Genomic DNA, 14,184 nt, shown 5'->3' with positions numbered 1-14,184 from the left:
GGCAGCTGGACGCTCGTGATAAACATAAGGAGGGGACATAGGAGTCCGTTCACCGGGCCTCGAGGTGTTCGTACAAGGGACAGAGAAGCACCGACAGTGTTTTCTCGAACGGCCCGAGTACCTCCTCGGCACCGGAGCTCAGGTGAGCGCCCTCCGTGCGAGAGCCCGGCCTCCCGGCGCCGTGGAACAGGAGCAGGAGAGAGGAGGATGCCCCGGGGCCGCCACAAGCCCTGCCGGCTCCATCTTTCCAGTCCGGGCGCGGCTTCCTTCGCCCCCCCCCCCCCCCCCCGCCCCCGACGCCAACTGCAGCACAGCGACGACAAGGACGATCGCACAGGCCTGCTCACGGACGACACGCGGGAAACCCTCTGCAGAATTCCCTTGCGATGTACAAATGTTCACCGGTACAAGAGAGACCTGAAACGGGGTCCCACTGGCAGTAAAAGAACCCTGCTCTTAGGTCTGACAAAAATAGCTTTAAGGTTTTTTGTAGGTGAAACAGAAGAAACTAAAGAGAAAAAGAACGTGGACGGGTTCCAGCCAGCCGTCTGGCTGGCATCTGCCGAGCCCTCCACCGTCCCCTGCAAGCACCGTGCCCGTCTCCTCCTCCCACACAAACCCTCCATGCCCCACAGAGCCTGACCTTCCTCTCTCGCAAGCACGCCATCCTGAAGGGTTCTTCTTCCTCTGAAGAGGGTTTCTGAACACCAGACGCGACTGCCTGACGAGGACAGCAGACCCTGGCTCTGCCCACACCCGGGTCCAGCCCCATTCTGTCAGGGGCCGAGACACGGGAAGGTTCTCCCTTCCCTGGGACTCCCAGGCCCCACTCATCAGTGCTGCCTGCAGCATACGGACCCCTTTCTATCTTAAGAGAGGCCTTGTGTGTCTCACCTCCTGAATGACTCACACAGAGGGACTGGTCTTCTCTCCCTGTGTTCCCTTTCGGGGTGTGCACGCTGTTGGGCCCCCAGCAAGTGCATGTCTGTTATCAGACAGATGCAACACCAAGAAACTGGTCCCCTTCTCAGACTCAAGTAGCTTCCTAGTGATTTCCACAAGAGGGTCTTCCTGAATCCTAACTATACGTCATCAAGCACTGAAGCTGAAAAATTCCTCCGGCCAGAACTCATTTTGCTTTATGGCTACTCCGGCGGGACACTGCCCACGACAAGTGGGCGCCTCCTGTCAGGGCAGCACGACAAGAGCCTACAGGCTGGCCTTCTGTCCGAGCACGTCCATACAGTCTGAGTTCCCTCCAGAAAGCAAGAACCGCAAGTCTCTAGAGGCACACACAGTGAACGCAGAACCAGCGCAGCCCAGCCTTCCCGGTGGAGACACTGGTGAGAGCCCCCCCAGAGAGCCGGCCGCAGCCCTGTCGTGGCACACCCCTACCCGGGCCGCAGACGGCAGGTCTAGTCCTGCAGGAAGAGAAGCCACAAAGACGCCAACGCTGGGCGTGGTAGGAGATTCCTAGACAAGCTCACGAGGATGTGGATGCATGATGTTTATGTGAAAACGTTACAAAGCCAAATTTGTACAATCCACCCGAAGGCAATGGGAAAATCATCTGATACCCAAAAGTCACCTTATTTTCAAGAAAACAATCAATGAACACAGCAGAGTGGGCGGATAGATTCAGTTCTGTGTAGCCCACTGCACGGGCCTTCTGCTGAGTCACCGTGTTTATACTTCATGAACGCAAGAGGAAGGGCGGGGAGGAAATGAAGCAGCAGCCCCTTCACACGGGACCGTGTGCGCATGCGGGACACAGGAGAGCGGGCCGCACGGCATCTGCGCGGCAACACTAAGTGTACCAGTCCCTGGGGTCAGGGTGCGTCTCTTTCCACACTCACCGCCACACTGCCATCGATCTCCTGCTGGAGACCATTTCTGAGAGAAACCAGAAAGCACCACGCAGCGACTAACAGGCCAGCAGATGGTGCGCCAGCATTTTTTTGACTTTAATGGCCAATTTAATGGGATTTTGTCCACACTCCCAAACCTAAGCTTAGTTTATGCTCATGTTAGAGAAAGCCCTGCTTCCCAGAACAGGGCAAGTGCCACAGGAGATCGCCACAACTTGAGCAGACGACCATCCGAGCAAAACTTTCCACTAGCTGTCACTTGGCAGGCGCCTCATCCTGCAATAGCTGCGGGGAACTTCCAAATGCGTCACAGAAGCCCCTCCAGAGGCACATTCTACCTTCCGGGTAAGTGGTGAGCAAACCAAAGCCGGGAGGTGAAAAGACTGCCCTTCTATACCGCCTGCGCTGCCCTTCCAACGAGCACAGTCGATGCCCGTGGCAGGAAGGACGCCGCGACAAGACACCTGCCCAGAGTCACTCGCTTACCTCACAGATGATCTCTAAACATCACTTGAACATCTTGCGCCTCTTCTTTAGGATCTTAAGGTGCATAGTGTCCTATGTGACAGGATCTGAAAGATAACAAACGCAATTAATTAGAAAAGTGACTCATTCAATGACAGAAGTACGTAACATTTCATAGGATAGGATCAACTGGGGGAGCTATATAACCAACGTAACATTTTACACGTCAAGTTGTCATTCAGAACTATCCTTAACCATGAAATCATTACTCTGTGTTTTCATTACTAGTAAACTATGAAATGATTGACAATCCTGAAAATGAAGTCATTCACTTTACATCTGCCCATTTTACCCTCCTGCTATCTGAGCCCTGGCATTAAATACAAATCGAGAAGCCAAAATCTCTTGAGAAAGGTCCCCAGGGATCATCCAAACCAAACCGGACCAGCCTATATTTCAAAAGTCAACAAGTGTTTTAGCAGCCACAACAGAAGACTTCCAGAGAAAATGGGAGAGAGCGAGACCAAGAGGTGAGAGGTGCTGGACAGGACGCCAGGCCCACTGTGGGAGGGAACAAGGCACAGGAAGCAAGCAGGGAACCAAGCGAGGCCATCTACTGAAGGAAGAAACTCCCAGGTGGCATCTCCCTCCCGGCTCCCAAATCGCTGGCAGGCGGGTGACCCGATGTGGCCTCTCCAAAAGTACGCGTCTGGCCCGAGAGGAAAGGCCTAAAGATACCAAGGTGGTGGGGGGAGTCCCCCCCAATATAACTCGTCTTTATTTCCAGCACAGATCTTTTCATGAGTTTTTTTAAAGCTGTCCATTTATTTCCAGCCTTAATGACATATAACTGACATGCATCCCTGTGTATGTTCTAGGCGGACAGCAGAATGCTTCGACGGACATACAGGTCAGAGGTTTTGAAGAAAGCCCAAAATAGGTCTCACGAGAGACAGAGCCCCAGAAAGAGGGGAAAAAGGAATTCAAAAGAGGCAAAATGCAGAGAGAAACCTTAAGAGTTAAGACATTGTATCTGTGAAACAAGAGGAACATTCTGAGAACTTCCTAGTTACTGAAAAATAAAAATGATAGCATTAAAATTAAAAAAAAAACACAACAGGATTGGACGAGAGATGAGGAACTCTCCCAAAAGGAGAATTAAGTGACAGAGACCTCAGGAGAGAGTGTAAAACAGAACTAGCTGGCCCAGCGCGCCCGCGGCAGGAGGCCAGCAAAGCGCAGCCCTTCCCGCAAGCCCTTCCCGCAGCCCTTCCCGCAGCCCTTCCCGCCACGAGTCTCGCTTCCCTCCTGGCCGCCCGCTCCGCGCGCCTGGCCGCTCCGTCCTTACCCCGTTTCCTTCCAAGAGATGATTTTTCTGCTTAAGCAAACCCTCCGTCAGAGTCTATCTTCTGAAACCAAGACCCCTGACTAGGACAGCAGGAGGCTGGCGTGGAAGAGGGGGGAGGGGGTGGCCCGCAGGTGGCACGGTACCCCCAAGTCTCTGCCACCAGTCAGACTCTCCAGGGCAGAGCGGAGGCCGCTCTCTGTCCAGCCCCGAGTTTGCCCGGCCTCCGCCGAGGCCAGGCTGTCACCCCCTCTGCCCAGCAGCCACGGCAAGACTCCTCAGGAGCCACCTCTCCCTCAGCACTTACCCGACAGCCTCCCCGCCGCCCCGGGGCCAGTGCTCCGAGCGCCTTCTGAACGTCTGAGGGACACAGGCGAACGTGACTCCACGCTGCCGACACTAGTGCGGGTGACTCTGTACATACAGTGATGTTGTTCAGGGGATGGCTATACAACAGCCAGCAACTGTGAAGACCCGTGTTTTAAAATAAAACTGGCTTTGCAAGATGTAAGAATGCTCATCGCAGACATCAGGTTTCCCGCAGAATCTCTAGAGTGAGACCAAATCCCCAATTACTTTTATACATTTTGAAAAGGAACCAACACAGCAACCACTTCGAAAAGCGGCCTGACACTTTCCCCAAGTAGGACACCCACCCTGTGAGTCAACAATTCCGCTTGTCGGTATTTACCCGGGAGAAATGAATCTGAACACAAAACAGGTAGAGAACTGTCCGCAGCAACTGTATTCATAATACTCCCAAACCAGAAACAACCCAAACATCCACCACCGGGAGATGCACAAGAAACTATGGCATACTCATCCGAGGGCACGCTGCTCAGCAGCGAAGAGGAAGAAAATGGTTTTATGAGATTTGCGACCACATGGATAAATCTCAAAGATATTATGTCACCCATATGACACCTGAAACCAGGCAACATTAATTTTTTCTGAAAGAAATCACAACAGGGGTTTGAGCACAAGGGGAGTGACTGAGAAGAGCCCAAGGTAACTTTCTGAGGTGACGGAAATGCCCTATATCCTGAGAGGACCACTGGTGCCACCGGCACATGAATCTGTCAAAACAAAAGTCAACGAGCTGGTTTAGGAAAAAACCCAAATGATCAAGAGTACACTTAAAGTTGTACATTTCACTGTGCATTAATTATGCTTCAATTAAAAAAAAAATGAACAGGAGAAAAATAAGCAGCACGGTTATAGGGACGGGGTGGGAAAGGTGAAGCGGAGGCCAAGTTCCAGCCAGATGCTTCCTCCAGAAACTGCGCTCAGGGGCCACGATGTCTCTGACTGACCTCTGTCTGTATCTTCAGACGAGGTTCTTAGCCTCTTCCCTCCTTTTGCTTTGGCTGTAAACAATGTATCCTCAAATACAAACTGAAAACAAATAAATAAACAAAAGACATCAGTATTCTTTGGTGATCAGTCACGACAAAAAAGAATCAAGAGGGGCGCCTGGCTGGCTCAGTCAGTAAAGCGTGCAACTCCTGGTCTCAGGGTTGTGAGTTCGAGCCCCAGGCTGGGTGTAGAGATTACGTAACAATAAAATCTTAAAAAAAAAAAAAAAAATCAAGATACAATTACTTTCACTATTGCAATAAAAAGAATGTCTACCCTAGAGTCTGATAATCATGTTTATATTAAGATGCTATTTAAACTCATTATGGCTTTACTATTCATACACCCACTGATGACCTATAAAAAGCAAGAATAAGCAACTCTCTGCTTCAGGCACAGAAGAAGCATATGAAGCAAACGCGAACCCTGAGAGATCTACTTAATTCAGCCATGGGGGGCGGGGGCTCCAAGCACCATCCTCTACACCAGGCCCCAGGATGCACAACCACGGACGGCGGCTTTAGCTCACAGGAGCTCACAAACCAGCAGAGGCGGGAATCAGGCCAGTAAATAATGTGCTAAGTGTTATCCCCAAATCAGGAGCAAAGTGTGATAAGGGAGAGAGATGACAACAGCTAATTCGATCTAGAGGAGCCGGAGAAAGTGTCAGTAAAGAGGCCAGCATGGTGGGCCCTGACAACAGGCGAGGTACACACAGGAGGCGAGAACAGTGTGAGGAGGCCCAGGTGGGAGCAGGAACCCAGCAAGCCGAAGGGCCTTGAGCTCAGGGTGAAGGAGGGGAGGGAAGGACGGAAGGGGAAGGGCAGATGGGGCCACTCACAGAGTACTCAGAATGCCCAACTAAGGAGTCTGGAAGTCTGGACTCGTTCTGCTGGTACGGGAGGCACCAGATCTCTGGTGAATAGATGTTTTAAAAAATAATTGGTGAGACCAAGGATGGAAGGAGGAAGCCAGCCAACCAGGAGGCCGTTGCCACCACCCAGAACAGAGAAGGAGCTGGCCGGGGCCAAGAGGGGAGTGGGGCCTGCAGGGGACTGAGCGCTGTCCCCAGAAGAAAGCACAGCGGGGACCAATGGCAAGGGACGGCTGGGGCACAGCATATGGAAGTGAAAGGGACTCGGAGGCGTTTCTGTCCCGCTTGCTTCTCCCAGAACACGGGAGCCGCAGACTCAGGCTCATGGAACTTGAGGTGCCTCAGGAATAAACCAGCAGACAATCATCTGCCCTCCTGCTACTCCGTCCTCGAGAGACAAAGTGGGAACGGACGTGACCACCCAAGGGGCCACAGCAGTGTGGGGCTGGAGCTCTGACAAGGGTCCAAAGAGCCACAAGGGAGCCAGGGGGGCCTAAGAGCAGGGAGCTAAGAGCACGAAGGCTGGAGCAGTCAGCCCTCCCAAAGCAGGTGCCGGGAGAGGCTCAGCTCAGTAGGGACCTTTCCCCAGCAGGTTTGGTCAAGTGCCAGGAGCTTGGGAGACTGGGCGGTGAGGAAATTAAAGAAGCACTTTTTTAAAGGTGCAGTTAAGTCCCGGACATATGCAGCTAGAAGGAAAAGTCGAGGGAATTCTGCCTCTCAGCTTGCGCTCTCGTGTATTATCTCACATAATGCTCCGACAGCGATCCTTAAGCGCAGCTGACTCTGGAATAACACGGGGGCTGTGTCGCCACCCTGCCCCAAACAGTCGAAAATCCATGTACAACTTCCGACTCCCCCAAATTTAGCTCCTAATAGCCTAAACACTAAAACATAAACAACCAATGAACACAATTTTTGCATGTATTCTTATGATAAAGTAAGCAAGAGACGCAAAAGTGTTAAAAAAAAAATTCCTAAAAGAAAATACGTTTACAGTACTGTATTATATTTATCAAAAAAAATTCACATATAAGTAGCTTGTGCAGTCAAACCCACGTTGTTCAAGGGTCACGTAGACTTGGTTTCCCCACTTGCACACGGGCCGCCTTGGACCCACGGGGTTAAGTCCCCGCCAGCCCCTCACCCCCGTGAGTCCCTGGGGCTCCACACAAATCCCACCATACTGCATCCTGCTTTGACCATGGCTAGCTTTTAAAAGCCGAGGACAGCCCCAAAAGTGATTTAATGGAAACAGAACGAATATATGTGCAGTTAAGCCAATTAAGCTAGCAGCAATCTAAGAAAACATCAGCGAGGAGGCCCCGCCATGCCTGCTCCTGTTTCTTTTTTCTTTCTCATCCTGTACTTATTTGAACTTTTCTTACAACTACAGAGATAATTTAGGCTCACTGCAGTTTTGTTTTTAAAAAGAATGAGTGCCCAAGTTTGCAGACTCAGGGGGATGACCCTTCTTCCTGAGACGGAGGAAGCAACAGTGGGGCGGGTGGAAGGGGGGACGTCTACAGAGAACCATGGAGATGGACTGAAGCTAAAGCCGTTCACACTCCATAACACCGTCTTCTGAGCCAGGAGTCAGGAGTGGGTTGGGGGCGTTAACAAGTGCAGGAAGCAACTGAGATTGGAGAAGAGACGCTGCGGGGAGGACAGCCAAGGGAGCCGTGGGCCCAGGCAGCGCAGCAGACCCCCAGTTTCTAACACCATGATGGGAGTGGCTCGCCCTGCTATCCAGAAGCCCGGCTCGGCACCCAAAGCTTTATGGGGCTGGAGAGTAGCCAAGATGATAGGAGAGAAAACCAGGGTATCAAAGGCAAGACTTGGGCTGAAATGATTCACCGGGGAGTGCAGGATGAAGGGGAGAAGGCTGACAAGCCAGGGGACAGCAAACTCCAGGGACCTGGAGGTCCTGGGGAGACTAAGAACCCAGTGGGGAGGAAGTGACAGGGTAGCCAGGTCGGACTGCAGGGCAGCGGTAAGAACTCAGTGGAGGTGCCACTCAGGGTAACAGTAAGATCCGGCAGGTCGCGACCTGGAAGGGGGATGAAGGGGAGTGAAGGGGGAGGTCAGGCACGCCTGGCCTGGGGGTGTCAACCTTCAGTCTGGATGCTAAGTGAGCCGGGACCCAGTGGGAAGACTGCAGACAGTGGAGTCCTGGCTGAACTTGCTGAGAGAATGGAGCATTCAGATAATCTGCCACAGTGTATTTATGGCAATTACATTCTCAAATGTTCTTTCCGTCAATTTGTAATCACGAAAGATTTAGCTTGCGCTTTCAAACCCTACCGATAATACATGCTGTACAAAACCACTATTTTCTCAAATTATTGAATCTAAAGAAAGAATATTAACCTTTAAGGAAAAAAACCAACAGAATATTACGCTAACTAAAGCCAAGTCTCAATAACAGCCTGGCACATTACCCATACTGTGAACAGTAAACTTATTTAAGGTTTCTAGAAAGGTCTTCCACACTAAAATACGGAAGGATGGCGAATGGCGGAACGCACCCATGTGATGGGACTCAGAACGCAGTCAATCTCATGAATGGGGGGCAGGGCAGAGCTGGGTTCTTCCTTCTTTCCCACGGGCCACACTGCAGTCTCTTACTGGGTCCCCGTCTTTGTAGACTCCTCAGTGTCCGCAGTGCCCAGGTTCAACCCTGGGTTTTCCCTTTGTCTATGTGTTCTCTCTAAACGATATTAGAGGCTCTCAGGCCCATTGTCACTGCTAAAAACACATATATCTAGGAACCCCCCAACTAACCATGTGTCGCTGAGTGTATCAGCCGGCTCCTCAACAAGGCCCTCTGCCTACCAGACCCTTCCGACATTCACGGTTCCATGGGGGCACCTCCATCTAGCTGTCAAGGTCAAAACACAGGAGTTACCCTTCGTTGAACTTTCCCCCACCTCCCCACACTGAACCCTTCAGCAAGTCCTGGGGGCGCTACCTCCAAAACCAACCCCAATCTGACCCCCTCCCCCTCCCGCCCAGCCAAACCAAGGCCCACGAGCCTGGCCCTGGGCAGTGTGCAGGGCGCCTCCTAAGCACGGTTTCTGCTCTCACTGCTGTCCTCACCCCACAATCCACCCCCATTCAGCCGAGTACGTTTTCACAGATCTAAATGAGATCACTTTCCTCCCTTACTTAAAACCACCCAACGAGGGCCTCTGCAGTTAGAATAAAATCCAAAGGCCTTCCTGTGGTCTAAAGCCCAACCCGACCCAGACCGTGCTGACCTCACTTACCCTCCCTACCTCGCTGGCCGGCTTGCTACTCTCTCACCACCTCCACACGATGCTCCCCGCTGTCCCGACACACCCCCAGGACGCTCCACACTCCACACCCATCTGTGGAATGAATAAGAGAACCAGGGAGCGCACCTGAGGAGGCCCACAGGAACAGGAAGGGGGTCAAGTGGGATCTGGCACGGGGGGTGAGGTCAGAAGTCTGGGAGCCTTGGGGAAAAGCAGTCAGGGAGAAATGTGGAAGGTTATGGGGAGAGAGGGAGAAGGGGAGGAAGAGAGAAACCCACTTGCAGGGGTTTTCTGGGGGAACCTCCATTTCTGGGGTGTCACCCGAGCGTGCAGGCTCGCTGAGGTGGTCTCGAGGGAACGCTCACCCATATGCCAGAGGTCCATTAGGCCTGCACTAGAGCCACAGCTGATTCTGAAAGACAAATGGAGCAGCTCTTCTAAAAATCCCAAGAAGGTAAATGAACCCTGAGGAATTCTAAATCCAGAAATAAAAAGAACACTAGGGTTCCAAGCCTCTCTAGGTGTCCTGTCCCAGGGACTAGCTGAACCTCAATCAGGCTGGTGAATCCCCGCCTCTTTCCAGATGCTCCTAAATAGGGTTTCCTTGTTTAAAATGAAATGAACTTTTATAACATCAGACTCAACCAAATCCAAAACACTACGAACATGTGCCATGCTACTAATGTAGCCAGCTGTCAGATGCGAATCTATGACGACCTAAGATATCGTAAAGGAAAGGAAAGGCCAATTCCTACCACCGTCTCCCGGCACCGGGGGCTTTATACGCATCAGTCCACCAGAACCAGCGGCTGCCCTAAAAGCAGGGCGCTAGTATCGGCTCATTTCAGACACAAGTAGATGAAGCCTTAGAGCTGTAGTCACCTGCCCAAGCTCACAGCCAGGAAAGGGTGGACGCAGGACTGTCTTGACTCCAAAGCCCACGTTCTTCCATTAAAATACACTGCCTCCCAGAGCAGTTGGTTTTAGAAAATGCATTCTGTAATGAATAAATTGAATTAGGGACTCTGGAACTCTGAGAATTCAAAACATTTCAACAAAGAAATGATACTGTAAAAGCCTGTCTCAAGAGACACTGGAAGCTTCTCTATCCTGACTGCTCCCTGCTTACAGGGTGCTGCCAATAAACTGCACCCTCTCCCAGAACACGGAGCCTAGAACTGCACCCTTTCCAAAGCACCAGCGACACAGGGAGCTGGCCTCTCCTCCCACGTACTGAGAGCACTCCTCATGCAACCAGTATTCATTAAGTACCTTTTACCCTCTAGACACACAGCCCCTCACCCCTTCCTACTTGTGCAAGGACACTCCCTGCTTAGGGCTCTGCCCCCTCCCTGCTCACCTTTCCCACAACCGAGTTTAGGCACCCTCACCTCTGGCGGGTACCTCTGCAGAATCCTAATCTCAAGGTCACCAGGTCCATTCACCACCCTCTGTGTAGCCACAGGACTTACGGCCAAAATCACAGTGTGGGTCACAAAGGCAGTCTGGTTCCAAACCTGTTAGCCCTGCCCGTGGCATTCGAGGCTCCACTGAATCTGGCTCCCCTACCTTTTCGGGCTCAGTGCTCGCCACAGTCCCTTCCACAAGGCGCTCATGCTGGTCCCCTCGCCATGCCCTTTCACCCCTCCGTGCGTCTGCTCCTGCTCTTTCCTCCAAGTAGAGGACTCTTACTCTCTGCCCAGCCAAATTATTCATTAATCAAGCTCTTACCAAGCCCCCACTACATACAAGACATCCCAGGATGACTTAAGTATTTTCAAAACTAGAAGATGCTGTACCAATGCATAGCATTACCTTGGGCCCACACGGAGTCTGGATTTTATTAGACAATAGGGTTCTAACAAGGCTCTACAAGAATGGAATAAAACTTAGCAGTAAGGAGAGCTACGAATAGCAAGACAAGAACATGTTTGTAGATAGAGGCAAAGAAGTCAGTGAATCGGAAGAAATCAAAGAGGCAAAAGTGAGAGGAAATGCCTAAATGCCTGTCCCATGATAGGCACGGCAAAGAACAGACACAGAGTTCATGGAACGATGGGATTCTCTCTTCCTCAGAGGCAGAGGAAAGAAAAAGACTGATGGATATTGAGAGAGATTTTTAGCTAGAAAAGACTCAAGGTTGAGAGAACTCTCCCAGTAGCCTCTGTCTCCTCCATGTTCTAGAAGGTAGTCATTCGTCAGTGGTAAAACAAAAGAGTGTATTTTTAAGTAGAAAGGGACCATGAAAAAAGGAAGGATGCTGTGTAACAAAAAAAAATACAACCTTGCCCAAAAGGAGGTTTGGCCTTTGGCCTTGGCTGACAATCCGATTCAGGGTGGGAACTGACCAAACCAGAAAGACCAATAATGTGACTCAGAGGGGGGCTTTGGGTCACACAGTATCACCGTGGTCCATTAATGAATCAGTTACGCTTATGAAATGGAACCCCAATAAAGACTCTGAGCACCGAGGCTCATGTGAGTTTCCCTGGTTGGCAATACTCCCGTGCACACTGTCTCATATCAGTGCTAGGAATTTAACACATTCTGAGTCCACACAGAGAGGACGACAGACGTTTCACCTCTGCTCCTTCCTCAGACTCTGCTAGAAGCCTCTTCACTTGGCTGATTTCAATCTTTATCCTCTACCTGTAATAAACCACAACGTGAGCCTAACAGCTTTCAGGGAGTTCTGTGAGTCCTTCTCTAAATAACCATCAAAACTGAGGGTAGTTTTGAGAACCCCAAAACTTGCAGCTGATGTCAGAAGTGAGGGTGGTCTTGCAGACTGCTCCCTCTGAACTCTGGATTTGACTCTCACGGGTGGCCTGGACACTTCTCAGATGCTACAGCCGAAGGGTTACAGAGAAGTTGTGAATACTGACCCTGGACACTGGCTTCGGGGCCAAAAGGGAACGCAATGAGTGTTGAGACCTTATGCTCTGCTCTAGTGTTTAACTTTGTTTGTTTGTTTGTTTTTAACAAAATAAGCTGTATTTGTGTAACAAAATAAGAATAATAATTACTTATTATTCTTAAGAAACATAATCCCAAAAAGCTGCTTTAGGAAAATTGTCTTGTAGAGCTGCCCAAGATGGAGTGGAGCAGGGCCGCTCCCACATCATCAGGAAAACTACTTCCCAATTCACCCCAAACATGAAGTCCATATGTAAACTTATTTCTAGTGCCATTTCTCAAATTACCAAAAACTATATTATTTATAGCACTAACAAGTCCCAAGCCTGCAGGTAACAGTTTCAGTAGGTATGGAGAAGTCAATCCATACTTTTGACTGAATCAAGACTACGTTCCTTTTAGTACTTTCTGTCTCACTGAGAAGGCCATTCTGTTCATACTAATGCTTGTCCTTTCTAAAAGATTTCTGCTTCTATAGTGGATTAGCACAGCTGTAACAGTCCAGTTTGTACACTGTAATCTAAGGCAGGCTCTGGGCGATTGGTAGTGGAATACTTCTGCACACACTTTACCCCCTTTGCTTTGAGCTGAGACAGCTGCATAAAAAGTTCCCATGGTTGTTTAATGAATTCTTTAGGAAACCACCCCTCAGATAGTCTTGTTCTCCTCCCTTTCTAAACTCAAAAGTCAGGGTGAACCCACCAGTCTAACTCCCCAAAATACACAGCCCAAGTAACTTCAATAACTTGAACCCTTCTATCTTCCAGAATGTCAAGAAATGCAATTTAACATTTCTGTTCCATCCTATTTTTTTTTTTTTTTTTTTTACTATCCCAAGAACCTTTCACGTGAACAAAGTTCTGACTTCCTAACAAGCAAATTTAACAAGGTGACTTTCATAAAGGTGGCTCTAGGTAAGTACAAGTTGTAAAACAAGGTCAAAAAGATTAAACTTGTCATCTGTGGGGTGAGGAGTTTAGGAAGAAATAGCTGACCCAGATTTCTAGACCATCTGAGACGGGACGAGTACGATAGACAAATACATGTGCGGTAAGTACATACACCAAGCGGACTCACTGCCCAAGTGGTCAGTAGAAGAGGCTACAAGGCAGCCAGCTACCTCAACAGTTCTTACACTCCTATTTAACTACCATCATGAACGTGTTATTTCTAAGCTAATAAAGTTTGTCCATCACAGCAGAGACTTAGTTCCAGCAGCAATGACTCCTTGGGAGACATGAACCTTGGCAGCACCAAGAGATGCAGACGTTGACGTGGTTGTCCGAGATGCCCTGTCCCGCACATGTATTTCCCCACAAAGACCATTGACGGGGTAAGGGAAGATAACCAGGAAGATGGGCAAAGAATAAAAGAGAATAGTTAAAACTTTTTAAAAGGAAGGTAAGAACAGGAGCATTCGAGAAGCCACGGGCGATGTTCATGGAAGCCCATCGTAATACATGCCTATAAACCACTCTTACAGCTCACAGTAGGGTTTTATAGTCACCCTCTCTTTGGGCCCTAAGAACAAGCCCGTGGTTAGTTTATGAGAGGGGGAAAACAAGGCTCGGAGAGCTTGGTGTCATGCCCAAGGTCAGGCAAAAACCTGGGGCTGCAATTCGGGCCCGATCCCGAGAGATCAACGAAGGAGTGACGAGGAGACACCTGGAAAGGAAGTCAAGTGCGGGCACAAGGTGGCACAGAGGTGCCCCCGAGGAGCTCGGGAAGGTCGCAGGTGCGCAGCGGGTGGAGGAGAGGACGCAGGGGGCCGAGGGAAGGGCGGCCGGGGGCCGGGAGTGGCCGGGAGTCCGGGGCGTGAGCAGCCTGCCGGGCCCCAGCCCGGCCCAGCCCGCCGCACTCACCCGAGGCCCGGGCGGGGTCGCCCGGCGCTGCGGCTCCTCCCGGCCTGCGGCGGCGGCGACTGCACCGGCCGAGGCAGGGGCGCATCATGCGGCCGCGCTCATGGCCGGGCTGGAGCGGGCCCCGCGGCTCGGTTCGGGTGGGTCCCGCCGGGCCGATCGCAGGGAGGCGGCCGCCCAGCACACACGAGGGCGCACAGCCCAGCCTGGAGAGCCGGGCTGCGCG

At 51.0% G+C, this 14,184-nt stretch overlaps 1 protein-coding gene across 7 annotated transcripts in view; it reads right to left on the bottom strand.

Moving 5' to 3' along the window:
• The window catches only part of ZDHHC7 (zDHHC palmitoyltransferase 7), a 27,043-nt gene extending 12,859 nt beyond the window's left edge, over positions 1–14,184 (bottom strand). For 2 of the 7 annotated variants that reach the window (XM_036104884.2, XM_078063813.1), the window contains exons 1-2: positions 13,962–14,184; positions 2,355–2,440 (exon numbers count right to left, since the gene is read on the bottom strand). The gene's annotated coding sequence lies outside the window, so the exon portion shown is untranslated. Of the gene's footprint in view, positions 1–2,354; positions 2,441–3,985; positions 4,828–4,991; positions 5,074–8,689; positions 8,787–9,174; positions 9,596–13,961 lie in introns of those variants that run through there. The other 5 variants (XM_078063809.1, XM_078063810.1, XM_078063812.1 and 2 more) reach the window with 5 other exon arrangements.

This window comes from Halichoerus grypus, chromosome 15 (genome assembly GCF_964656455.1).
Source record: "Halichoerus grypus chromosome 15, mHalGry1.hap1.1, whole genome shotgun sequence".
Lineage (NCBI taxonomy): Eukaryota > Metazoa > Chordata > Mammalia > Carnivora > Phocidae > Halichoerus > Halichoerus grypus.
The sequence above is the reverse complement of the archived record's forward strand: the minus strand, read 5'-3'. Positions and strand labels throughout refer to the sequence as shown.